General features: G+C 45.7%; 1 pseudogene; it reads left to right on the top strand.

Moving 5' to 3' along the window:
* LOC134615244 (pepsin A-3-like) overlaps positions 1-26779 on the top strand; it is a 135990-nt pseudogene that overhangs the window by 12006 nt on the left and 97205 nt on the right.

Genomic DNA, 26779 nt, shown 5'->3' with positions numbered 1-26779 from the left:
AACCGGAATATGACGTCATATTCCGGCCCCGGTCTCATTCAGCTGCACGCTGGGGAGCAGAGCCAGCACAGCACAGCTTCACATGCGGCCGCCAGCAGACCTCCCCCAGCGGCCGCCAGCAGACCTCCCCCAGCGGCCGCCAGCAGACCTCCCCCAGCGGCCGCCAGCAGACCCACGTGTCTGCAGGTGCCGACGGCCCACCGGGAAATTTCCCGGTATCCCAGTGGGCCAGTCCGGCCCTGCTGGTTGATTACTAGAACGAGATAGTAACACCTGTAGTGCTAGAGCCATCTGGTCCATTCTGTAATCCATGGCGTCGAACCTAGAGTCAGAAGGACCAACCTGAGTGTTTGTACCTGCAGGATCCATTGGCCCTGTCGTAATGTCAGGATCGGGACAGGGATCCAACACGCAGAGTACAAACATGAGGTAGGTACGTATACCGGACCTTAGAATGGCCGGACTTAACGTAAGGAGTAAGTAGAGAATGGTCTAAGAACAAGCCGAGGTCGAGGGAACGAGAGGACAGGTAAGCGAGAGACAAGCCGAGTCAAAGGGTAACAGAGGTAAGCAGGGTAGTACAAACAAGCCGGGTCAGAACCAAAGAGACAACTAGAATACAAGAGCACTGAGTGACTAGACAGGCTAGAACCACGACAGGGCAATGAGCAGATGCCGAAAGCCTTACTTTATACCTTGATTCTAAAGGGTAATCACGCCCCCGACGAGTCCTGATTAGTGCTCGGGACTTGACTGACAGGTCGACCCGGGTTGGCGTCATGACGTCGACTACTGGGCGTCGCGTCATATAAGGAAGTGGATCCCTCGCGGTCGGCTTGTAAATGGCCGAGAGGACCGCGAGGAACGGAAGAAACAACCCCTCTGGAAGGATAAACGTCTAAGTCTCTCACCTCCTCTGAGGTAGAGACTACAGGTACCCTGACAGGTTGCTGGAGGGGGAGACCGACTGTCTCCCCTCTGGACACACCGCTCTGTGGCTGGGGGACAGGACCGACCATCCTTACCCCTTGTGCTGCAAGTGCAGAGACTACGGTCTCATCTGCATCGTTGGGGGGGTGTAACATCTCCCCTTGGTGGGTTAGGCTGCCGCTGGAGAGAGGGTGTAACAAGTTCCTCTCTCTGCACTGTAAACTGCCGCTGGGGAGAGGGTGTAACAGGCTCCTCTCCCTGATGCTCTCTCTGCTGGAGGGGAAAACCGACTGCCTCCCCTTCCAATACCTTGGCTTGCTGTTGGGAAACAGGACAGACTGTCCCTATCCCTGGTGGTGTAGATGCAGAGACTCCGGTCCCATCTACATTGTTGTGGGGCTTAACATCTCCCCTTGGTGGGTTAGGCTGCCGCTGGAGAGAGGGTGTAACAAGTTCTTCTCTCTGCACTGTAAACTGCCGCTGGGGAGAGGGGGTAACAGGCTCCTCTCCCTGACGCTCTCTCTGCTGGAGGGGAAAACATACTGCCTCCCCTTCCAATACCTTCGCTTGCTGTTGGGAAACAGGACAGACTGTCCCTATCCCCGGTGGTGCAGATGCAGAGACTACAGTCCCATCTACACTGTTGTGGGGCTTAACATCTCCCCTTGGTGGGTTATGTTGCCGCTGGAGAGAGGGGGTAACACACTCCTCTCTCTGCACTGTAATCTGCCGCTGGGGAGAGGGGGTAACAGGCTCCTCTCCCTGACGCTCTCTCTGCTGGAGGGGGAAATTGACTGCCTCCCCTTCCAATACCTTGTCTTGCTGTTGGGGATCAGGACAGACTGTCCTTATCCCCAGTGGTGTAGGTACAGAGACTGCGGTCCCATCTGCACTGTTGTGGGGCTTACTGTCTCCCCTTGGTGTGCTAGACTGCCGCTGGGGAGCAAGGACGGCACCTTCAGCCCCCTGTAACACACACTGCCGCTGGGGAGGAAGGATGACACCTTCAGCTCCCTGTAACACACACTGCCGCTGGGGAGGAAGGATGCCACCTTCAGCTCCCTGTAACGCACACTGCCGCTGGGGATCTGGGCCGACTGCCCAGCATCCCTGTAGGGCCGGTAGAGAGGCCGCTGTCCCATCTCCACCTGCCATCTGTGGGTCTTCCCAGGACCAATCCGTGAGGCCCCTCAACATTTGTGAGTAAGGGCCACCTGCTTCCCCACCTGGCAACTCCGGCTGCTGCTGGGGATCTGGGCCGGCTGCCCAGCATCCCGGTGGGCCCTGTGGAGAGACCTTGGTCCCATCTCTACCTGCCTGTTGTGGTTCCTCACAGGACCAGTCTATGAGGACCCCCACTTCGGGTTCCTCCCGCCGCCTCAGGGAAAGACGGCTAACCTCCTCGGATGCAGCCTCTACTCGGCTGCTGTAACGCTCCTGCTGCTGAGCATACTTCCTCTCTTTTGCCAGCCGGAATTCTCGGCCCAGCCTTGTGTTTCGCTCGGCCATGACCTGGTTCCAGATCACCCGGCGTGTCTCCATGGGTATATCATCCCCATACTCGGCCACTCGCTGCCTCACCTCGGCCAGCCAATCATCTCCAGAGCCAGAGCCTTCCATACTTGTCTGCTCCCAGGGGCGCTGCACGAGTGCTAGCGTTGCCCTCAATTTGTAAATCCAAACGGTGTCTCTGAGCTGCTTTACCTCGCACTAGGACGCCATCCCACCGCTTGCCACCAATGTAACGGATCGCCTGGCACCCCGACTGGGTACCTCCGTTAATGGATGCTCCTAGCACTTCCTAAGGACTCCAGGCACTCTACCAGACACCATAAGCACCGCAGGCTGCAGCTATCTCCCTTCAGAACGAAGCAGGAACAAGCTCTTACAAGAGCTCAGTGATTATAGCAAGGGAATATGCCTAGCATAGCAATCCCTTGTAGCAGATTCCCCCAATAAGAGACAGGACTCAAGTTGAGGGTAAAAATAGAACTCTGGACTGGCACATCCAGCCTGGCTTTTATTTCCATCTCACACATATAAGACCGCCCACAGGGGAGGTGTAAAATATCCAAAAGCATCACGGGTGCAACCCACACATCCCCTCCCCTTAGTGTGACACATAATCCCATTATTCATACAGTTTAAAATATACTTTTTACACAATATTTATAACTTCAAAACCATACATCACATTCACATAAAATTACATATCCACAATCAATCCATTCAGGGGAACAACATATTAAAAAATGGCATGGATCAGACCAGGGGTTCAAAAGTTAGTAAAGTATCTTTTAAAACCCCTAGCTTTCCAGCTCAGACCGGTTTTACAGAGCCTTCTCTCCTGGAGAAGTAATCCAATTACCTCCCAGCACAGAGACAGACTCCATTGAGCACATGGGGACACAAAGACAGTAAAACACTTTAAAATACATAAATTCACCTTTTACACATAACACACAGACATTTCACATATCCCCAGATAGCTGGGATCTGAGCGCACAAAACTACCGAATAGCGCGCAGATCCTATTCACACAGTTCACTTGCCATGGAGCCGAAGTCTTTAACTACACGAATGGGCTCCATGGCATAGCTATCTGGGTTAACACATTCACATAAAGTCTGGTCCATAGTCCAAAGGCAAGAGGCGGGCAAGTCACTGTGGGTCTGTCACTATAGAGAGTGCAGTGAGTGTCACACTGTCAGTGGGTCTATCACTATAGAGAGTGCAGTGAGTGTCACACTGTCTGTGGATCTATCATTTTAGAGAGTGCAGTGAGTGTCACACTGTCTGTGGTTCTATCATTATAGAGAGTGCAGTGAGTGTCACACTGTCTGTGGTTCTATCATTATAGAGTGCAGTGAGTGTCACACTGACTGTGGATCTATCATTATAGAGAGTGCAGTGAGTGTCACTCTGTCTGTGGATCTATCATTATAGAGAGTGCAGTGAGTGTCACACTGTCTGTGGATCTATCATTATAGAGAGTGCAGTGAGTGTCACACTGTCTGTGGATCTATCATTATAGAGAGTGCAGTGAGTGTCACACTGTCTGTGGATCTATCATTTTAGAGAGTGCAGTGAGTGTCACACTGTCTGTGGTTCTATCATTATAGAGAGTGCAGTGAGTGTCACACTGTCTGTGGTTCTATCATTATAGAGTGCAGTGAGTGTCACACTGACTGTGGATCTATCATTATAGAGAGTGCAGTGAGTGTCACTCTGTCTGTGGATCTATCATTATAGAGAGTGCAGTGAGTGTCACACTGTCTGTGGATCTATCATTATAGAGAGTGCAGTGAGTGTCACACTGTCTGTGGTTCTATCATTATAGAGAGTGCAGTGTGTCACACTGTCTGTGGATCTATCATTATAGAGAGTGCAGTGAGTGTCACACTGTCTGTGGATCTATCACTATAGAGAGTGCAGTGAGTGTCACACTGTCTGTGGATCTATCATTATAGAGAGTGCAGTGAGTGTCACACTGTCTGTGGATCTATCACTATAGAGAGTGCAGTGAGTGTCACACTGTCTGTGGATCTATCATTATAGAGAGTGCAGTGAGTGTCACACTGACTGTGGATCTATCACTATAGAGAGTGCAGTGAGTGTCACACTGTCTGCGGATCTATCATTATAGAGAGTGCAGTGAGTGTCACACTGTCTGTGGATCTATCATTATAGAGAGTGCAGTGAGTGTCACACTGTCTGTGGATCTATCATTATAGAGAGTGCAGTGAGTGTCACACTGTCTGTGGATCTATCACTATAGAGAGTGCAGTGAGTGTCACACTGTCTGTGGATCTATCACTATAGAGAGTGCAGTGAGTGTCACACTGTCTGTGGATCTATCATTATAGAGAGTGCAGTGAGTGTCACACTGTCTGTGGATCTATCATTATAGAGAGTGCAGTGAGTGTCACACTGTCTGTGGGTCTATCATTATAGAGAGTGCAGTGAGTGTCACACTGTCTGTGGGTCTATCATTATAGAGAGTGCAGTGAGTGTCACACTGTCTCTGGATCTATCATTATAGAGAGTGCAGTGAGTGTCACACTGTCTGTGGATCTATCATTATAGAGAGTGCAGTGAGTGTCACACTGTCTGTGGGTCTATCATTATAGAGAGTGCAGTGAGTGTCACACTGTCTCTGGATCTATCATTATAGAGAGTGCAGTGAGTGTCACACTGTCTGCGGATCTATCACTATAGAGAGTGCAGTGAGTGTCACACTGACTGTGGATCTATCATTATAGAGAGTGCAGTGAGTGTCACACTGTCTGTGGATCTATCATTATAGAGAGTGCAGTGAGTGTCACACTGTCTGTGGATCTATCATGATAGAGAGTGCAGTGAGTGTCACACTGTCTGTGGGTCTATCACTATAGAGAGTGCAGTGAGTGTCACACTGACTGTGGATCTATCATTATAGAGAGTGCAGTGAGTTTCCAACAGTGTCTGTGGGTCTATCATTATAGAGAGTGCAGTGAGTGTCACACTGTCTGTGGGTCTATCATTATAGAGAGTGCAGTGAGTGTCACCCTGTCTGTGGGTCTATCATTATAGAGAGTGCAGTGAGTGTCACACTGTCTGTGGATCTATCATTATAGAGAGTGCAGTGAGTGTCAAGCTGTCTGTGGGTCTATCATTATAGAGAGTGCAGTGAGTGTCACACTGTCTGTGGGTCTATCATTATAGAGAGTGCAGTGAGTGTCACACTGTCTGTGGATCTATCATTATAGATCCACGGTGTCACACTGACTGTGGATCTATCATTATAGAGAGTGCAGTGAGTGTCACACTGACTGTGGATCTATCATTATAGAGAGTGCAGTGAGTGTCACACTGTCTGTGGATCTATCATTATAGAGAGTGCAGTGAGTGTCAAGCTGTCTGTGGATCTATCATTATAGAGAGTGCAGTGAGTGTCACACTGACTGTGGATCTATCATTATAGAGAGTGCAGTGAGTGTCACACTGTCTGTGGATCTATCACTATAGAGAGTGCAGTGAGTGCCACACTGACTGTGGATCTATCATTATAGAGAGTGCAGTGAGTGTCACACTGACTGTGGATCTATCATTATAGAGAGTGCAGTGAGTGTCACACTGTCTGCGGATCTATCATGATAGAGAGTGCAGTGAGTGTCACACTGTCTGTGGGTCTATCACTATAGAGAGTGCAGTGAGTGTCACACTGTCTGTGGGTCTATCATTATAGAATGTGCAGTGAGTGTCACACTGTCTGTGGATCTATCATTATAGAGAGTGCAGTGAGTGTCACACTGTCTGTGGATCTATCATGATAGAGAGTGCAGTGAGTGTCACACTGTCTGTGGATCTATAAATATAGAGAGTGCAGTGAGTGTCACACTGTCTGTGGATCTATCACTATAGAGAGTGCAGTGAGTGTCACACTGTCTGTGGATCTATCATTATAGAGAGTGCAGTGAGTGTCACACTGTCTGTGGGTCTATCATTATAGAGAGTGCAGTGAGTGTCACACTGTCTGTGGGTCTATCATTATAGAGAGTGCAGTGAGTGTCACACTGTCTGTGGATCTATCATTATAGATCCACAGTGTCACACTGACTGTGGATCTATCATTATAGAGAATGCAGTGAGTATTACACTGACTGTGGATCTATCATTATTGACTGTGGCGAAAGTGACTTTGCCATTGGTTTTTAGAGGGGCCTGTTTGCCAGCCTCCTGCTCTGTGACTATGGCCCCTGTGGTGAACTTTGGGTTAGAGACTCTGGTTGTGGAACAAATTAAAACTTTTGAAGTGGCACTTCGAACTCCCGAACAGTCGATATGAGCCTCGAGTACAATGAGCGGTGTTTGGTCGTCGAGTTCATGGAACTCAAATTGGACACATGATGGCACAAACACCACTGATCAGTTACCTTCCATGGTACTTCAGCTATTCGAACGGGAGTCGAAGCCCACGAACAAGGGACATATTCTGACTGCATTCACGAATGGTTACGTTCGGTAATTTGAACGGTATTTTGACTATTTAAATTAGACCGGCCATACAGCCTGATTCTGTGGAACTGTTTTGGGCATGAAACCATGCCTGCGGTCGATCAAAAAGAGACTTCCGGTAATTTCCTGAACCCCTGCTCTGATCTGGGTGATTTTTGGATATGTTGTTCACCCAGATCAGGGCTACCAGAGGATGTGTTGAGTTTTGGGGTACTTATGAGACTTTATAAAAATATGTGTTTTTTTCTGCCTGGAGATAATTGGTGTAACGGACCGTTTCAGCAAACAAGGGGTTAAAATCCGTTTAGGTTGATAATCCCCTTTTTAAAGACAGGCACAGCTACTGTAGAATCACCAAAACTCACGAATTGGATATAAGTGAATGCACCAAACTCCCGAACTGCATACAAGGGAATAAGGTAGCACTCCAAACTCCCGAACTGGAACCTCACGAATAGCTGCTAGCAGACGAACAGGAAAAGCTCCCAAGCGGCTTACACTCCTGGCAATCAGTCTCTATCAGCATACAGTGAATCCCCCCAAGAACGAGACAAGGCTCCGTGTTGAGGGTCAAGCAGTGGTCTGAGGTGCTGGCACACCCAGCCTGTTTTTTATTACAGTTGTTGCAAATACAGGACCGCCCACAGGGAGGGATAAAACAACCAATCACATCACAGTTACATCCCACAGATTCCCTCCCCTTATCCTGAGAGGAAACTCAATTATACATACAGTTAAACATACCGTATATACTCGAGTATAAGCCGACCCGAATATAAGCCGAGCCCCTAATTTTACCCCCAAAAACTGGGAAAACTTATTGACTCGAGTATAAGACTAGGGTGGGAAATGCAGCAGCTCCTGGTAAATTTCTAAATAAAATTAGATCCTAAAAAAAATTATATTAATTGAATATTTATTTACAGTGTGTGTATATAATGAATGCAGTGTGTGTGTATAAGAGTGCAGTGTGTGTATAGGAGTGCAGTGTGTGTAGGAGTGGAGTGTGTGTGTTTGAATGCAGTGTGTGTGTATGAGTGCAGTGTGTGTGTATGAGTGCAGTGTGTGTGTATGAGTGCAGTGTGTGTGTGTGTGATGCAGAGCCTTGGTGGGGGGTGGGCATTTTTTATATATTTTTTTTATTATTATTATTTTAATTTTGTTTTTGTTATATTATTATTTATTTTTATTATTATTTTATTATTATTATGAATATTTTTTTTTTTCGTCCCCCCTCCCTGCTTGATACATGGCAGGGAGGGGGGCTCTCCTTCCCTGGTGGTCCAGTGGCATTGGCAGTTCAGTGGGTAGGGGAGGGGGGCTGGCAGAGAGCACTTACCTCTCCTGCAGCTCCTGTCAGCTCCCTTCTCCTCCGCGCCGTTCCGTGCAGCTCTTCTGTCAGCTCACAGTGTAAGTCTCGCGAGAGCCGCACTATGACCCCGCGGCTCTCGCGAGACTTACACTGGGAGCTGACAGAGGTGCTGAACGGACCGCCGCGGAGGAGGAGAGAGGTGACAGGAGCTGCAGGAGAGGTAAGTAACCGCACACAGCCCCCAGTCTGTATTATGGCAATGTAAATTGCCATAATACAGACAGTGACTCGAGTATAAGCCGAGTTGGGGTTTTTCAGCACAAAAAATGTGCTGAAAAACTCGGCTTATACTCGAGTATATACGGCACTTTCTACCCAACTTTTATAACTCTAAAACCATACATCACATTCACATAAAAATTACATATTCACAATCAATCCATTCCGGGGAACAACATATTAAAAAATGGCATGGATCAGACCAGGGGTTCAGAAGTTAGTAAAGTATCTTTTGGGCCATGGCTGGCACATGGCTATCTGGCCCAAATCGGTTTTACAGAGCCCTCTATCCTGGAGACAATGGGAAAATAATCCAATTATATCCAGGGATAGAGGCAGACTCCATTGAGCACATGGTTGCAAAAAGACATAAAATACAAAAAAATACACAAGAATACATTTACTACATAAAATAAAGACATGCAACATATCCCCAGATAGCTTAGGTCTGAGCGCATATTATTGAATGGCGCTCAGACCACACACATACAGTTCAATTGCCATGGAGCTAAAGTCTTTCCTATAGTCTTTCATTATATGAATGGGCTCCATGGCATAGCTATCTGGGGTATCACCGCTCACACAGGGCACAAGTACCGAATGAACCCACTGTATTTAAAGGGCCAGAATGAGTGACATGCACTCTGTTAGGGCCGAATACTGTTTTTAAAGGGCCCAATCTCCCAGGGCCATAGTCCAAAGGCAGCAGGCGGGCAACCAGGCTTCTCCAATGCAATGTGGCGAGATTGCTCTCGTCACATCTCTCCCCTTTTCCAAACAGACTAACAGGGTATCTGACCTCCTGCCGGTCAGTGCCCTTGTTAGTCCAGCAGCCCACCCACAAAACACAAACAGTAATACAGCCCACCCACAATAACTGGTTACTACACCTGAGTAAGGGGAAAACTTGTCCAGGTCCAGGTGCCTCACCACGGCTGTGTGGGGGACTGGTAGGCTGCCTTGGTGGGTTGCTGAGGGGGCAGAGACCAGCGGTACTCTGCCCTGATGCCAGTACTACCGCGGGAGTAGTCTGGTTGATTCCTGGTTGCTGGAGACAGACTGTCTCCCCTTTTGTTGCACAGCTCCACTGCCGGAGGGGGAGACCGACTGTCTTCCCTTTGGATACTCTAAGCTGTCGCTGGGGAGAGGGGGTAACAGGCTCCTCTCCCGATAGAACACTCTGCCGCTGGGGAAAGGAGACTGAGCTCTCTATTCCCTGCACATCACGGATCCGTCACTGGGGAGAGGTGGTAGCAAGCTCCTCTCCCATACATGCTTCCATCCTCTGTGGAGGGAGACCAACAGTGTCCTGCTGCTGGGGAAAGGAGACTGGGCTCTCTATTCCCTGCTGGACACTCTGCCGCTGGGGAATGGAGACTAGGCTCCCAATTCCCGGCACATCACTGGTCCGCTGGGAAATGGAGACTGGGCTCCCAATTCCCGGCACATCACTCGGCCGCTGGGGAATGGAGACTGGGCTCCCAATTCCCCAAAAATCATGCTGCTGCTGGGGGGCAGGAACAACTACCTCTGCCCCCTGTAACTCAGTCTGCCGCTGGGGAGGGAGGACGCTGCTCTCCTCTCTCTGCATTTCACACTGCCTTCCCGGCATATCACTCTGCTGCTGGGGGGCAGGAACAACTACCTCTGCCCCCTGTAACTCAGCCTGCCGCTGGGGAGGGAGGACGCTGCTCTCCTCTCCCTGCACTGCACACTGCCGCTGGGGAATGGAGACTGGGCTCCCAATTCCCTGCAGGACCAGTGGAGAGACCTCGGTCCCATCTCTACCGGCCACCGGGGGTCCTTCCCAGTAACACTCTACAATATCTGCCCAGCTGAATGGGTCTGTCACCTTACTGTCCTGCTGAGCCTTCCCAATGGAGTGGAAGAGATCTCGATAGTCCTGCTCCAGTTCCCACTCCAGGGTTGCTAGGTGAGCCAGGTCTTGCTCTACCTCATGGGGTCATCCCACTCATGCCTAGCCTCCCTCTCATAGAAAATGTCCTGAAGTCTGGTTTGCGCAGGGCTCCCAAAGCCAGGCTCTGCAAAGGACTCCCATAACAAGCCAGGACCATCAAACTCCTCTCCCTCTAGCTTGTCATGTTCGGCTGTCCAGGGTATATACTGTGCCATATACCACCAGAGCGCCTGGTAGGCATCCTCCAGCCATAGCTCCTGCCATACCCGGTGCTCTAGTTCCTTCACCCATTCCTCCAGGGGCTGCTCTCCCAGGAAGGGCATCCGCAGAGCCACTTGCTTCTGCAACCACTGCTCTTCACTGGGGAGACTCTCACCCCGCTGGTATTGTACATTATCCAGGGCCTGGTACCAGATGCCTTTCCTTAATGCATCCCGGCCATCCAGGTCCTCCTCCTTGTATAACACTGCTGGTTCCATCCTGTTGCTTTTAGGGTCGCTGTACTGGGACATGCGTTGCCCTTAAATTGTAAAATCCACAGAAATGGTGTCTCCTGTAGCTGTCCTTCTGGCTGTAGGAACGATCCCGCCACTTGCCACCAATTGTAACGGACCGTTTCAGCAAACAAGGGGTTAAAATCCGTTTAGGCGATAATCCCCTTTTCAAAGACAGGCACAGCTACTGTAGAATCACCAAAACTCACGAATTGGATATAAGTGAATGCACCAAACTCCCGAACTGCATACAAGGGAATAAGGTAGCACTCCAAGCTCCCGAACTGGAACCTCACGAATAGCTGCTAGCAGACTGTAACAAATCGCCTGGCACCCCGACTGAGTACCTCCGTTAAAGGATGCTCCTAGCGTTTCCTGAGGACTCCAAGCACTTTGGCAGATACCACAATCACCGAATCTGAGAAGCATATAAATCCTCTCAAGCCTCTGAATGCTGTAGACTGAATAGGAACCATACGAATAGGTTTTCAATCCTAGTATTCAATCTGGAACAGCATGCATTAAATCGTTCCCCCAATAATGAGACCACACTTGACTTTGAGGGTAAAACAGGAACTCTGGACTGGCTCATCCAGCCTGGCTTTTATTACAAGAGTACACATACAGGCCACACCCAGGGGGAGGCATAAAATAACCAATGACATAGATGTTACCTCCCACACATCCCCTCCCCTTAGTGTGACACATAATCCCATTATTCATACAGTTTAAAATATACTTTTACACAACTTTCATAACTCTAAAACCATACATCACATTCACATATCCACAATCAATCCATTCAGGGGAACAACATATTAAAAAATGGCATGGATCAGACCAGGGGTTCAAAAGTTAGTAAAGTATCTTTTAAAACCCCTAGCTTCCCAGCTCAGACTGTTTTTTACAGAGCCTTCTCTGTGCTGGAGAAGTAATCCAATTATCTCCAGCACAGAGACAGACTCCATTAACCACATGGTTACAGAAAGACATAAAACACTTTAAAATACAGAAAGTTACTTTTTATCCATAACACACAGACATTTCACATATCCCCAGATAGCTGGGATCTGAGCGCACAAAACTCCCGAATAGCGCGCAGATCCTATTCACACAGTTCAATTGCCATGGAGCTAAAGTCTTTCCCATAGTCTTTCATTATATGAAAAGGCTCCATGGTATAGCTATTTGGATTAACACATTCACATAAAGTCTGGTCCATAGTCCAAAGGCAAGAGGCGGGCAAGCAGCCCCCTCCAAGGACTGGTGGCGAGGTCGGTTTCGCCACACAGACAAACAGGAAAAGCTCCCAAGTGGCTTACACTCCTGGCAATCAGTCTCTATCAGCATACAGTGAATCCCCCCAAGAACGGGACAAGGCTCTGTGTTGAGGGTCAAGCAGTGGTCTGAGGTGCTGGCACACCCAGCCTGGTTTTTATTACAGTTGTTGCAAATACAGGACCGCCCACAGGGAGGGATAAAACAACCAATCACATCACAGTTACATCCCACAGATTCCCTCCCCTTATCCTGAGAGGAAACTCAATTATACATACAGTTAAACCTACTTTCTACCCAACTTTCATAACTCTAAAACCATACATCACATTCACATAAAAATTACATATTGACAATCAATCCATTCAGGGGAACAACATATTAAAAAATGGCATGAATCCGACCAGGGGTTCAAAAGTTACTAAAAGTATCTTTTGGGCCCTGGCTGGCACATGGCTATCTGGCTCAGACCGGTTTTACAGAGCCCTCTTTCCTGGAGACAATGGGAAAATAATCCAATTATATCCAGGGATAGAGGCAGACTCCATTGAGCACATGGTTGCAAAAAGACATAAAATACAATAAAATACACAAGGTTACATTTACTACATAAAATAAAGACATGCAACATATCCCCAGATAGCTTAGGTCTGAGCGCATATTATTGAATGGTGCTCAGACCACACACATACAGTTCAATTGCCATGGAGCCAAAGTCTTTCCCATAGTCTTTCATTATATGAATAGGCTCCATGGCATAGCTATCTGGGGGTATCACCGCTCACACAGGGCAAGTACCGAATGACCCCACTGTATTTAAAGGGCCAGAATGAGTGACATGCACTCTGTTAGGGCCAAATACTGTTTTTAAAGGGCCCAATCTCCCAGGGCCATAGTCCAAAGGCAGCAGGCGGGCAACCAGGCTTCTCCAATGCAATGTGGCGAGATTGCTCTCGTCACAATTGGGTTAATACAATATCTGACCTAATTATCTCCCAGGCAGAGAGGAGGGATTGTATATTTGTTATGGGAGTGTCGTACATTTAATTACTGTTCTGATTGGTTTGTAAGCTTTGTGTTCCTGTCTCCAACCAGGTCCATGTGGGCATACACCTTGCTTGGGGAGTTGCATTAAAGGCCAGTGTGGCACCATTAAAATGGAGTTCCTGCTTACCCTCAACATAGAAGAAATAGAAAAATGAATCCAGGCACTCCAAATGAATTCCAAGAAAAAAGGCAATTTATTGGAACCAGCAGCTACAAAGCGACGTTTCAACCCCTAAGGGTCTTTATCAAGCTACTGAAACACACACAAATGATGCAATATATAGGTGCATAACATATTAAATCAGTGAATACACATGTGATACAATAATGGATTAATGACATCAAAATAAAACATCTGAATAAAGTACAATTGTCTCACCAATCATCTGCTTCTAAATCAGGGATGTCAAGGGGCCTAGATGAGCACAAACATCATTTGTGTGTGTGTTTCAGTAGCTTGATAAAGACCCTTAGGGGTTGAAACGTCGCTTTGTAGCTGCTGGTTCCAATAAATTGCCTTTTTCTTGGAATTCATTTGGAGTTCCTGGATTCATTTTTCTATTTTTACTATTATATTTGGTCCATTTGGGTACTGGGACATATCCAGTGAAGCACCCTGGATTCCTTGGCAAGGGGTGGAGTGCACTTCCATCAACTTTCTACATTTACCCTCAACATAGAGTCTCATCTCGTGTGTGGGGGAAACGGCTGTATCCAACCTGGGGTTTGCTATATCTCTATACTTCCTGTGATTATAATCACTAGCTCTTTTAAGAGTTGTTCTTGCTACGCTCTCTGGACTAGGATAGGTCTGCCCACTGGAAGCTGGATCCTGGTCTTGGGTGCATGGTGGCTGGAGAACGTCGAGTTCCCAGCCAAGCTGTAATGCCGGGTGGAGTGCTTGTAGTCCTCGGTGAGCACTAGGAGCATCGGTTGGTGGAGACACCCGGTCGGATTATATCATATTTTATATTTTGGTGAGGGATGGGACAAGATGAAATAAGTATCTTTTGACTTATTTATGAGCAGTTTACTAGTGACATTGCAGCAGAAATCATCTCCGATTAAAGAGCCATGATTCTTTTTATCAATATGTAATATTTTATTTTTCTATCACTTGCTTTAACAGAATGAATATTTCGGGATTATTGGTATTGGGAGTCCTCCGCAGGAATTTCGAGTAGTGTTTGATACTGGATCAGCCGATCTCTGGGTCCCGTCAGCCTCCTGCTCCAGTGCAGCATGCGGTGAGTAGCTATTATTCTGTAATTAAATGTTTCTGTAATCACTGCCTCCATGTGACCATCACGTTTTACTGACATACTACTGACTGTTATAGTCTGCCACTAACATCAAAACTAATGGCTCTTTCCATATGATAAAATCGTACCTATTGCAACTATTAATTCCTGGCTGACAAGCATAATAATGTCTCCCATCGAGAATAATTGCATTTATTAAATGGGCACTCCACTGCCCAAATAAAATAAATAAATGACTGTTTAGTATATATACCCCCAAATGAAAACTTGCATGCATTTAATGATGTCATTTTCCATTAGGCATATATCTAAAAACAGTTTTCAAAAGCTGCAAATCTGCTGTTTATAAAAATATGTGTTAACTACAAAATAACTAACTCAAAGCACAAAGAGCAGGTTCCACAGTGGCACAGTGAAGCCAGTGCAGAGGCACAATGTGGGAGAGAGGGCTTCGAGTCCCACCAGAGAGTAACCACTGCAGAATTTTCCTACTTTTTCCTGACAACTGGGCACTCAATTTTACCAGATACTACAAAACCAAAAACGTGTGTCAGGTTTTAAAGAAACAATGTGAGTTACCAACTGCACACTCCCCGAACATTCTGTAGAAAAATATTATATATTTGTGTCCGGGATTATGGAAGGGGCGCACATTAAAGTGTGTGTAGTCTTATATAAATAAGAGTCGGTTGAGGTGTGCCGAAACCGACGCGAGGTTAGGCCTGCAAAAGAGGACATTTATTTATCATAACAACATAATTTAGACATATTACAGAAAGCGAGCCTGATTTCTTTCTCTGGATTTGGAATGTACCGGTTGCATGCCGAGGATTTCCAGCGTCCCATCCTCTCCATAACATGAGTTGGAACTTGACAACTTGAGGCTGCAGTGGCGGCCCCAATACGGAATGAATGTCCCGAGAAGGAAATTGGATTGAGGCCAAGACTACTTAACAAGGAGCGAATGTATAGCATGAACTGTTTGAGAGATGTGGCAAAAATTGTACAAGCAACCATTTATATTGGAACGCACATATAATCATGAATCATATACAATACTTACCCGTATCGTAAGCTGTAGAGTACGTCTGCTTAGTATTAGTAGACAAATCTTACCTGCGGAAACCTCATACTTAAGGCATGATTTAGACCTTTTTTGACCTGTAGAGGATTTCTGGACTGCGTGTTCTTTTAGCTTAACCGTTACGTGTAAGCAAGGTCCGACTTCAGGACTCCGGGAGTGGCTAAGGCGGGGGGGTACTGCAGGAGACTTGAGATGACAGGGTTAGTGTTAAATAAAGATAATACGATACCTGGAGCTATTTCTTGTAGCATGCTGTGAGGAGGGAGGAAACGTAATATGTTTAAATTATGCAAAACTCAGATGCCCATTGAATCTCTCGTGTGGTAGAGCTGCTAGCCTATGGGAACTAATAGGCGAAGATAAGGACCATCCCATAAGAGTTGAGGCCGTGCCATTAGCCCTGTGTTTGAGAGAGGCCCTACCTATGATTTGGGCCATGTGGACTTGTACTAACTACGCGCAGCAGGGTGTTAACCTCTTGTGGATGAGCGTTAACCCTACACTTGTGATTAACTGCAACGAACCACAGCGAAAAAGGACTGTAACAGGCACCGAATGAAACTAACTGTTGTGATGCGAACCGAATAATAGAATGCAAAGCCGTGAGTCACCGTAGGGAAATGTGGGCACAAGAGAGGAACCTGAAAAGGAGCTTTGATTTTAGTTTGAATTTAAAGATATATGTTCGAGTAGTAAGTACCCTATAATAGTTACTTGGTAGGCTTGGGATCGTAAATGTTTGTATTATATGATGCTTATGGTGTTACTTCTTAAACCGAAACATGTAGCATGACCGAAAGTAAGTCCTGATGGACTTCTTGAACTTAAATAAAGTGAAACGAGTGCAACGTTAAATGCGTGATGAATGAATTGAATGCGCATGGAGGACCCTGTGAAGCATGCAGACAAGTCCCTATTAGTTGTTTAAGGATTCGAATGGTATTCGTTTGGTCGTAATGAAGGCAGAGTGATGCCTCGATGTTTGATATGAAACCAGTGGGAATTCTGTTTACCCGGACTTATTAGATTGCTAATGCTTATCCTGCATTGCTTGTATAACTGACTTCGACATGATAATAAGTGATAGTATGAGCCAACATATGGTAATTTAGAACTCAACGTACTAAACGCCCCCCAATGGGTTGCGATGTAATAAATAGTATATCTGTAATGCATGAATCTGGAAGCAGTCACTGTATGTACGCAAGTGTCTTGCGGACCTGACGATGGTCCAATACAAGGCCTAACCTGTACCACAGAACGTAAAAGGTAACGTGAGACCCAACATACATATTTAACTGAATGTATGTAAGACAAAATGCTTGGAACAAATTGTTGGAGGAACCGCTGGCCTCGGTTTCTACTAGCTTGGCCTGGGCACGTAGTGTATGTGGTATGATAGGATCACCAGCGAGTGACAAGTTGGGGTAATATATATATTTGGGTATCTTGTACTGCTATATCTAAGTATCTAGCAGACCCTTAGCCCGTAAGTGATGACGTATTGAAAGCTTAGGATTAGCCTTGTATGATAGGTCTGCCATACTGTTTGTATAACTGTAAGAGTATTTAACTCACAATCGAAACTAAAGCGGGAAATAAAGCGCTAGGATACCTGATTTGGTTATTGGATCTAAAACATAGTGATTATGCGTGATGGGTCTGTAGTATGCCGCCCCTCCCCCAGCTTACTAGGAGTGCGAGTGTGTGAGTGTGTGTGTGTGTGTGCTGGCTGACTAGCTAGTGCCGCAATGCGGCGAAACGATTACTCTAGGTTGGTGACAGGTGAGGCCCTGCTATTTGCCAAGCGGCTTGAGAGGCTCTATCTATGCGTTGGCGCGAGGGGGTAGCGTGGCCACTGAACGTTGTGGCGGGGTGTCGGCCTCTCGGTGAAAGTTAAACATAAGATAGAATGGGAGTGACAGATGAGGCCCTCTCTATGCCACAATGCGAGGCGGCTAGCTATGATTTGGCCCGAGGGGCGTAGTACCTCCAAGTATGAGGATGGGTGTTGGCCTTGCGGGACCACTAACCTATGGCAAAGAAGCCAGGGGGAATAATAACTAGTGGACACCTAGGAACCTGACAGCCAGCCGTTGCTAACTAAGAGGGAAGGTCAGTTAGTGAAAGAGGACATACCACGGAACGAAACGTGGGTGGTAATGAGTTAGGATCGTACAGTTTGACCGAAACTGGTGTGCCCTGTGAGCATGTCGCTGTCCAGATGGTCGGGACGTATGAACTAGAATGTGTGTATGATTGTATGTATGGCCCTCGGGGCTCGTGGTGCCATATCGTGGCCTTGTTTTGTAATGTAATACGATTTTTCTTTTGCCCGAATAGTAATGACCTAATGTTTCTGTGATACAGCTTAGGGAGAGGAAACGCACAACTAATATAAAAATGCCGTACTTTCGGATGAAGAGAAACATTGTTATAACAGGAGAGAGAGAGAGAAACGGATACACGTATCGAGTGAAATCCCTGGCCATGTAGCCACTGGTATTTATTATGCAGTATACCTATATACTAGCCGTTTTATTTATTTGGACGGAAAATATCGTAAACAAGCATACAATGAAAAAGGCTGAGCATTAACTGGTTAAGGAAGCTTTAAGAAATAATGAAAAGTGTACTTGACGAATAACCATGTACGAGTGCTAGTTGTACCTATCATGTAATGCACAAAACCAGGTACTTGAACCGCGGCAATGAATGAGACCTAGCCTGAAATATCTATACTCACGTCCTTTTTAGAAAGGAATCTACTAACCAGACTGAAACGGGAACACTACGTAATTGTAGCAACGTATGTCGATGACCAATTATTTCCTTATGTCTGACAATTAAAAACGAAACAGACTGACTAACACTAAATAGTTATGTAGCTTTAAGAAACACAACGACCGTATACAGACGAATTCCTCTGCCATCATGAAAAGGGAAAAAGAAAATTGTAAAGTTTTCAGATATACGATGGAAGTGTGAAGTCCACGTTCCCCAGGTCTAACTGTTCAATTGGAATCTATACATCCTGGGTTATTTGAAATGTGTGATGCAGATTTCTAGCAAAATATTTTATGGGTTTCAAGAACACATTACATTTTTTTTTTTTTTAAATCTTTATTTTTTCATGCGAAGAATGTGTTAACATACAATGCCAGAGTAAGACTGACCATTTCAGGAATATAACATTCGGTATGGCATAAAGGTTGACAGGACATTTTATGTTATAAGATGCTAACAATGATTTAAATATAGCATGGTTTAATTAAATGAAGGTGAGGACTAGTGGTTCAGTTGATTGCCATGGGGTAGGGGTTCAGTGCCATCGTGAGTGCGTGGATAGCGCTGAGGCTGGATGATGTGATTCAGTGTTGTTCATGTGTGCGTGGTCGTAGTGCATAGCAGTTGGTCGTGGTAGACCTGTGTTAGTTTAGGTTCCGCTCTAAGACAGTCGGGGTTGTGTGTGGGGCCCTGCTGGGGTAATACCTCTCCAATGCTGTGTGGTTGTGAGAGGGTCTCGTCATCTCTAGTGAGTACGAAAGGTGGGGCGCCGCTCCTGTGTTGCGTGAATCCCTGTACCCTATGGTTATAGGTGTTGCATGGGTTGTTATGCGTCAGTAAGGTGCTATGCATGATTAGGAATGAAATCGTTGTGCCTTGCACTCTGTGCCCAAGTCATAACTTGTAAAACATACAATAATCAGTCCCTGGTAGGTAATAAAATATAACCTCAACAGAGCTGCAGTTCACAACATTGCTTTTAAATGCTACAAACACATAATTTCACTTGACATAGAGTTTCCCAGAAGCGTGAAAGTAAACGTCTATGCGAAATCCGAACTGCGTTTGCCGAAAAGTACTCACGATTGGAAACTTGCTGAACGCTGACGAACGTGTACTCGTGTCGAGGCGGAAATGACGTCAGAGATTTCGGAGGAATTTCCGAAATCGTCGAAGACAGGTAAGTAAGGGGTTTGCTGGGTTTAAATAGGCTTAAAATCCCTCCCACAACTTCAGGCATACGCCTTCTATATATCAGGATATTAAAAGTACACCGTTCATGGTACACACAACTTAGAATCACTTTAAAGAGTGTGTGATATCATCTGTACATTGTGCAGAATCGATAGCATGGTCTACAGATTTAGAGAAATGTCTAGTTAGAATTAAATCCCCTCTCCCACCATTAATATTTAGACACAGGCATAGCTCGTCCCAGTGGTTCTCCTGCTTTCTCTCAGCAGTGAGGCGATGCTAAAGCATTTAATGTTGAGCCTTGGCCACTTGGGCAGATCTGCACACCAACCTTTGCAGACAGTTCTCATTTTGGCTTATTTCACCAGAGTGGTGTGGACAATTGTAACAAAACTAGCCACCTATTCATATCCAAGACTAAGTTGGTTCGACAATTTGGGGTTACCGAAGAGACTGGAGGCATATTGTTCGACAGTCGAACCAACTACCGAACAGTGAGACAACCCAAAAGAGTTGTGTGTCTCTAATTGATCGTGTTCACACTTAGAAACCGCAAGATTCGAAGTGGTCAGATGGATGGCAGTTGTTACATAGTTACATAGTTACATAGTTACATAGTTACATAGCTGAAAAGAGACTTGCGTCCATCAAGTTCAGCCTTCCTCACATTTTTTTTTGCTGTTGATCCAAAAGAAGGCAAAAAAAAAAAAAACAGTTTGAAGCACAATTTTCAACAAGCTAGGAAAAAAAATTCCTTCTTGACCCCAGAATGGCAGTCAGATTTATCCATGGATCAAGCAGTTATTACCCTACATTGGAAAGATTATATCCTTGAATATTCTGTTTTTGCAAGTATGCATCTAGTAGCTGTTTGAACATCTGTATGGACTCTGATAAAACCACTTATTCAGGCAGAGAATTCCACATCCTGATTGTTCTTACAGTAAAAAAACCTTTCCTTTGCCTTAGACGAAATCTTCTTTCTTCCAGTCTAAATGCATGACCTCGTGTCCTATGTAAAGTCCGGTTTGTGAATAGATTTCCACACAATGGTTCGTTCATATGACTGAACACGCCGTGGCGGCCATCTTTGCTCATGAACAGACAGTGGTGTTTGGTCATCGAGTGCATGGAACTAGAATCGGACACTCGGCGACGCGAACACTGCTGACTTCAAGCCTTTCGTATGTTTGTTCCCCTTAACGTATACAGAGCAGCATTCGCATGAAAGAAACTATTGAACACCAGGCACACGGACCCCTATTATATTAAAGTTCCATTTGTTATTTTTTTATTTTTTTATTAATTCTTTATTTTTGTTGTGCAGATGAACACAATATATCAACAGACGCCACAACAGCGTATTTCAGGTTTCATAAAAGTTAGACAGTGGCATAGTAATTCGCACAATTTTTATGTTTTACATGCTTAATTAATCAGGAGGTTGGCAGAGTGGGATTAAATATAATAAAATAAAATAAAGGTGTTAGTTGCATAACATTGCTAGATCACCTATGCTAGAGAAGGTATAGTATGAACACGGTTTGAAGCAGAGCAGTATCTAGTTATAAGCTAATGCATAGAAACGTTATGCTGGGAGTGTTAAAGCTAGGAGGCATCGTATTGTGTATAGCATTGCTCAAACTTGCCTATATTGTTGAGTAACATCACTATTCTCTCTAGGCGTGATTGCCCTGTGGTTCAACAGATCATTCTGTGATCTAGCTGGATATGTGTGAGCATAAAACAAGTGACACATATAGTAACAGCTTAATGTCTCTGCAGGGGATGTGCTGGATGTTTGGGCTAGAGCGTCCATTTTATCCGATGCCCCTTGCGTCTGTTGGGAGCGTTAAACAATTTCGGTGCAGAGAGGGGCAAGGGTTAATAATAACAGAACATTAGTTCTAGCCTGTATGGCGAGCTCGTGCTGCTTCTCTGCATGTGGGTCTGCAGGAGCCCTGTCCGTCTCGGGTGCAGTCCGCCCTGTTCAGCCGATGCCGGCTCTGGAGGCCTGTCTTGTGGGCCAAGGACAATGGCGTATGATGGTAGCAGCGGCCAGGTAAAAGCAATCTTGGGGTATCGCAAGATGCAGCTTTGTTGGATTCAGTCGCTGTCTCTGCTGGCTGTTGCTGTGCAGCCTTACATTGATCTTACAGGTATTAAGTGTCCCTGACTGTGGCTTTGGGGCTCTCTGTATTAGTGTCTGGGCTCGGTGCTGTGAGGTGAACTTGCCCGCCTTTGGTTGTGTTGCTGTTCTTGGTGTCATGCTGGTTCTGAGGGGAGCCCGCAGGTTTCTTCGGTTAGGCATCGCAGTGCGGCGTTGTCTTGTATGTTTGTGTGCTTGTGGGAAACTTCTCCGCCGTCGGCGCCATCTTGTAGTTTTAGTCGGGCGGGAATCATCGTGGCTGTGGCAGGCCCATGCGGGTAGTTCACTAGGTGAGTGCCCCGGTGCTTCAGGCTGCTACTTTCTGCTTTCTATTTTCACCCAGAAGGCCTTGAATATAGCTTCCAGCTTTGACAATGTCTGGTAGTTGTGGCCACACGTGGCCTTTGTCAATCTGTAGGCCTGAGTAGCCAGAGGTTGCCTGTGGGGCTCCGCTGCCCGTGCTTGTCGGGACCCTGGTATCTGGGTGGGTTGGACCGGGATCACCCCCACCGGTCCCAAGGGGGGGGGAGCGGGTATGCAGTGTCTCGGTACCTCCGGCGTAGGGGTGAGGAGAGCGGCCGTCTCCCCCCACCACAGGCCGAGACCCACCGCCTTGTTTTCATGAGTGCGGGATCCGTTCGATTTTGGTGTCTGGTGCTTCTCCGGGGTGTCCCCATCCTGGGCAGCATGCCCCGGTAACATTTGAGGCATCAGGTTCGCTAGTGGGTCCTTAGAAGCAGCCTTCATAGCGGGAGCTCCTCCACCATGCGGCCGCTCCGTTTGCAGGTCAGGCCCCGCCCCCTCCATTTGTTATTTTAATGGTGAATACTCCTGAAAGAAGACCGGTCAAAGCATAAAACCTTCTGGAACTATTTTGGGGCTTCACCTTGTAGTTGACCAGTCTAAACTTCACACGAATGGCGTTCCTATTCTACCAAACGGATCTGAGCGATATTTAGACAGACTGGGCGCACCGATCCCTGATATTCCGGGAGTTCTAACTAATAATAATGTATGTTTTGTTGGTTTGAAATATTGTAAATTTTCTTTACTTGGGAGATAATGTAATTAAAGAGTTGGCCTCACTCAATTATCTCCCAGGTACAGAGAAGGAGTCTGAGAAATGTTACTTTGTCCCCTGGCAATCAGCAAGGTCCACCATTGGAAAACCTCTGGAATATTGTTAAAGAAACACTTTGCATGTGGAGTTGCATAATAGTCAGCCGTGGTTGAATAAAAATCCCAAAACTGTGTATCGTCCGGTTATTGGGAAATTGAGATTGCATTGCTGAGCTGTGCTTCTCTTGGATGTCCTTACAGTCTACCAGCGGAGATATTGATTTTAATATTGCAGCTGCGCTACAACAATAAACTCAAAAAAGCAAAAGCACGTGGGGTATACTAAAACGTATAATTTAAAAAAAGCCAATTTCAATAAGATTAGGGCAGCTTTACAATTTATTGACTGGCATAAACACCAGTGGGGTACCTCAGGGATCTGTACTTGGACCCATTCTCTTTAATATTTGTATTAGTGATATTGCAGAATGTCTTGATGGTAAGGTGTGTCTTTTTGCGGATGATACTGTTATGGTACTTTTTAGCAGTAAACCAAAATGTTTAAATGTCTATCTGTTCCTGTCCGAATCAATAAAATAAATTGCGTATATACGCTGAAGTAATTAAGTCTGACACACAAGGTTCAGGTTAAAATAACTTCGAGAAAATTTATTGGCAAGTGATTAAAAAGCGGACGCGCAGGTCCTTTTAAGAGACATTTTACGTCATCATTGATTATTAGAATATCAGCAAATAAACATCATTAATTGGATTAATTGTTAAGTGTCGGGATTAATGTCCACCTATCAATATTATTAATTGGCTCAAAAACTAAGTGGTTAGTCCCGTGTCCACCCACCAAGAGGTGGGATTGTTCTGGACACGGGTGGGGGACAAGGGGTCTTGAGCGTCATTTTACACGGTCGGTGATCTCAGGCCTCGTGGCCAGGTGCAAGGTCTCTTATGAATAGAACATTTCATTACTACTGTGTTCTCATGGCCTTCAAACTATACTATGTTGCAAATCTAAGGAAAAGTCAGCAATTCCTGTGTTAATCATGTCTTTATAGAAAATACAGTCTTTGTTCTATTGTATTAGATGTGCTGGGAAATTCTGTCATGTAAGGTAGTTTTAAAATGAACAAGTTAGGTCATGAGGACAAAATGGAGGATTGAAGAAGTCAGGTTAGGAGGACAAAATGGAGGATTGTCACAGTATAAAGTTAAAATGGAGTTAGTGCAATTATTGAATACAAGTACAATAAGGTTTTTTAAATAATCCCACATCAGTCCCCCCTATGAAATGTTAGATTCTAAGAGATAAAACTTTATTAAGTTAGTACCAGGAAGACGTGTTAACCCAAAGGCACAGAAACCCCGTGGCCGCTAGCTAGGTGTTAATGCAAAGTGCAAGACTGTCCCTAGATCTGACCCTAATAGGCTAACTCATCCGTCAGTATGGCTCTCGAACACTTCACACCCACGGGTATCCCATGGCAGCTAACCCACCACTTCTCCACACGGGGCCTTTACCATTCACTGACAGATGCTGTCCCTGAGCTAGTCCCTTCCTAGAATTCCTGCACTTTATCAACAAAAGGGATTGTTTGCAACGGCAGACAGGGTGAGTTGATGTCTTGGAAATCTTGGTCATCAACTTCGAGATGGGTGAAAGTGGGTGCCGCTTGGTCAACAGTCTTCATGAGGGATTTTCTCAGACATGGGAGGATACAACAAAAGAGAAGAGCAAAGATAAAAAGAAAAATTAGTATAGCCATACCAATATGCATTAAAGCCTTTTGCCATCCTGTCATCCAACCAAACCATCTTTCCCAGGGATCTTGTATCCCAGAATTCATTTTCAACTCTATAGACAGGTCATTTAATTTCTCTATGGCTAATGTAACTTTACCATTAGGGCCTGTGTTTTCTGGGATATAGGTACAACATGTCAAGGTGTCGGGCAAAATTTTACAAACCCCTCCTTTTTCGGCTAAGATCATATCTAGGGCCATTCTATTCTGAAAAGCCATTTGGGATGTGGCCTGCAATTGTTCGGCCAATCCCTGGAGGGCGTCTCTGGTATAATTAACAAAACGCTGTTGATTATAATAAATGTAATTTATCCAATTTAAATTCTTGTTTGTGGTAACTATGGCAAAAAGTGATTCAAATCCTGCAGCAACTTCATCTCTTGCTTTAAATTCATTGGGCACCCCCCTAGGCACCCCAATAGCATCAATATAAACATGAGGATCAAAACTTCCTTTCACTGGGGCGTCACGCTTAACCTTAGTGTGCCTGGACTCATGGGTGACGAGGTGTGTGTCAGAGATGATATGTATAGGCATAATAGCTTTAGCCAAAGTACACTCCCCCCACCATTCCTTGTCCATTCTGTAAATCCCCACACAACCAGTAGATATCCCCTAATGACCTGGTGTGAAACTGCAACAAGTTCATAGAGACACTCCTGTAGGTAGCACAATACCCCTTAGAGAAGTTACCCAAGAATTTACCAATTCCATCATAATTAGCATAACAAGTGTAATTACCTTTATACACGGTAATACCATCTGGGGGTTTGACATCCTTGGTTAGGAGAGGATACTCCTTTGTCCATGCAATACATATGGACCTGTTAAAATCATAGTGATAGGCAAAAAGGCTTAAAACACATTCCTCTACATCTACTGGCAGGATTAGAGGTACAGTACCCAGGTGAGGCCGGGCACCACCACACACATAGCATGCAGTCTTATTATGCTTATTAGCATTATATTTCATCCATTCTAACCATAAATTTACATCATTAAAACCTGTTTCAGCGGCCATGGTATCTTCAAAGGTGGGGTTAGCAATGGCCATCATGTCTTGAAAGGTCTGGATATGAGGTTTTAATGGGTTAGGGACCATATGGGTGGCCCCTTGCCACTCAGAAGAGTTGCACATATCTTTTAAGAAGAAATGCCCTAATTTACGGTAGGAACCCTTTTTCCAATACATTCCCATCACATACTGGTCTGCATCCGTTGGGCTTGGATGCTCAATGTTAAGGATTAATTTCATTGGTGTACCCCCCCAGGCTTTCTCAAAGTCATTCTCTGGAGAAGGGATCTACCTTGATCATCTACTTTAGATAAGGCACTTTTTGGTTTGTAACCCCAGGCAGGCCCGGCATTCCATCCCGCCGCCCCCCAATGATTACAATTGTGCCCCCATTGCTTGTCAACTACACAAACATATGGGTCTTTTGAATGAGGGATATCTCTGTAAATACTCTGGATTTGTGATGTGGGGAACGGGCATTCTACAATGTCACAATAGTCAAAGGTGTAAGTAGCCACATGGGTGCATGATGAATTGTACCAGAAGGTATACCCACTAATATCTTTGGTGATGGCTACTTGTTGGGCCTTTATAAGGCTGATTAGGGAGAAGGTGTACCAGAGGTACATGCTTGTGCGGTATCTGCTTCCTCGGGGGCTGGAGATTTCTTGCAGTGGGAAGCGTGGATCCAATTTGGCCTGCCGGCCAGTTTGACGGAGGTTGCGGTAATCAGGAGAACTTGGAATGGACCGTCAAATCTGGGTTCCAGGGTGTTTTTCCGCACAAACTTCTTGACCAGAACCCAATCTCCGGGAAGCAGGTTATGGGTACCTGTATCCAAATCGGGATCTGGAATTGAAGAGAAAACTTGGGCATGTATTTTGTTCAAGGCACTTGCAAGTTCAGTTACATAATCTACTAAAACATCTGATTGGAGCTGTAACTGCTGCGGATAATAACAACCTAGTCTGGGTGCTGTCCCAAATAGAATTTCATATGGGGACAGTGAATGCTTCCCTCTAGGTGTGTGCCTAACACTAAATAAAGCTATTGACAGGCTTTCTGGCCAGGGCATCTTTGTTTCTTGTGACATTTTTAACATTCTGGCTTTTAGAGTGCCATTCATGCGCTCTACTTTACCACTACTTTGTGGGTGGTAA

Source organism: Pelobates fuscus, chromosome 6 (genome assembly GCF_036172605.1).
Source record: "Pelobates fuscus isolate aPelFus1 chromosome 6, aPelFus1.pri, whole genome shotgun sequence".
Lineage (NCBI taxonomy): Eukaryota > Metazoa > Chordata > Amphibia > Anura > Pelobatidae > Pelobates > Pelobates fuscus.
Note: the sequence above shows the minus strand (reverse complement) of the source record. Positions and strands in the feature narration are given on the sequence as shown.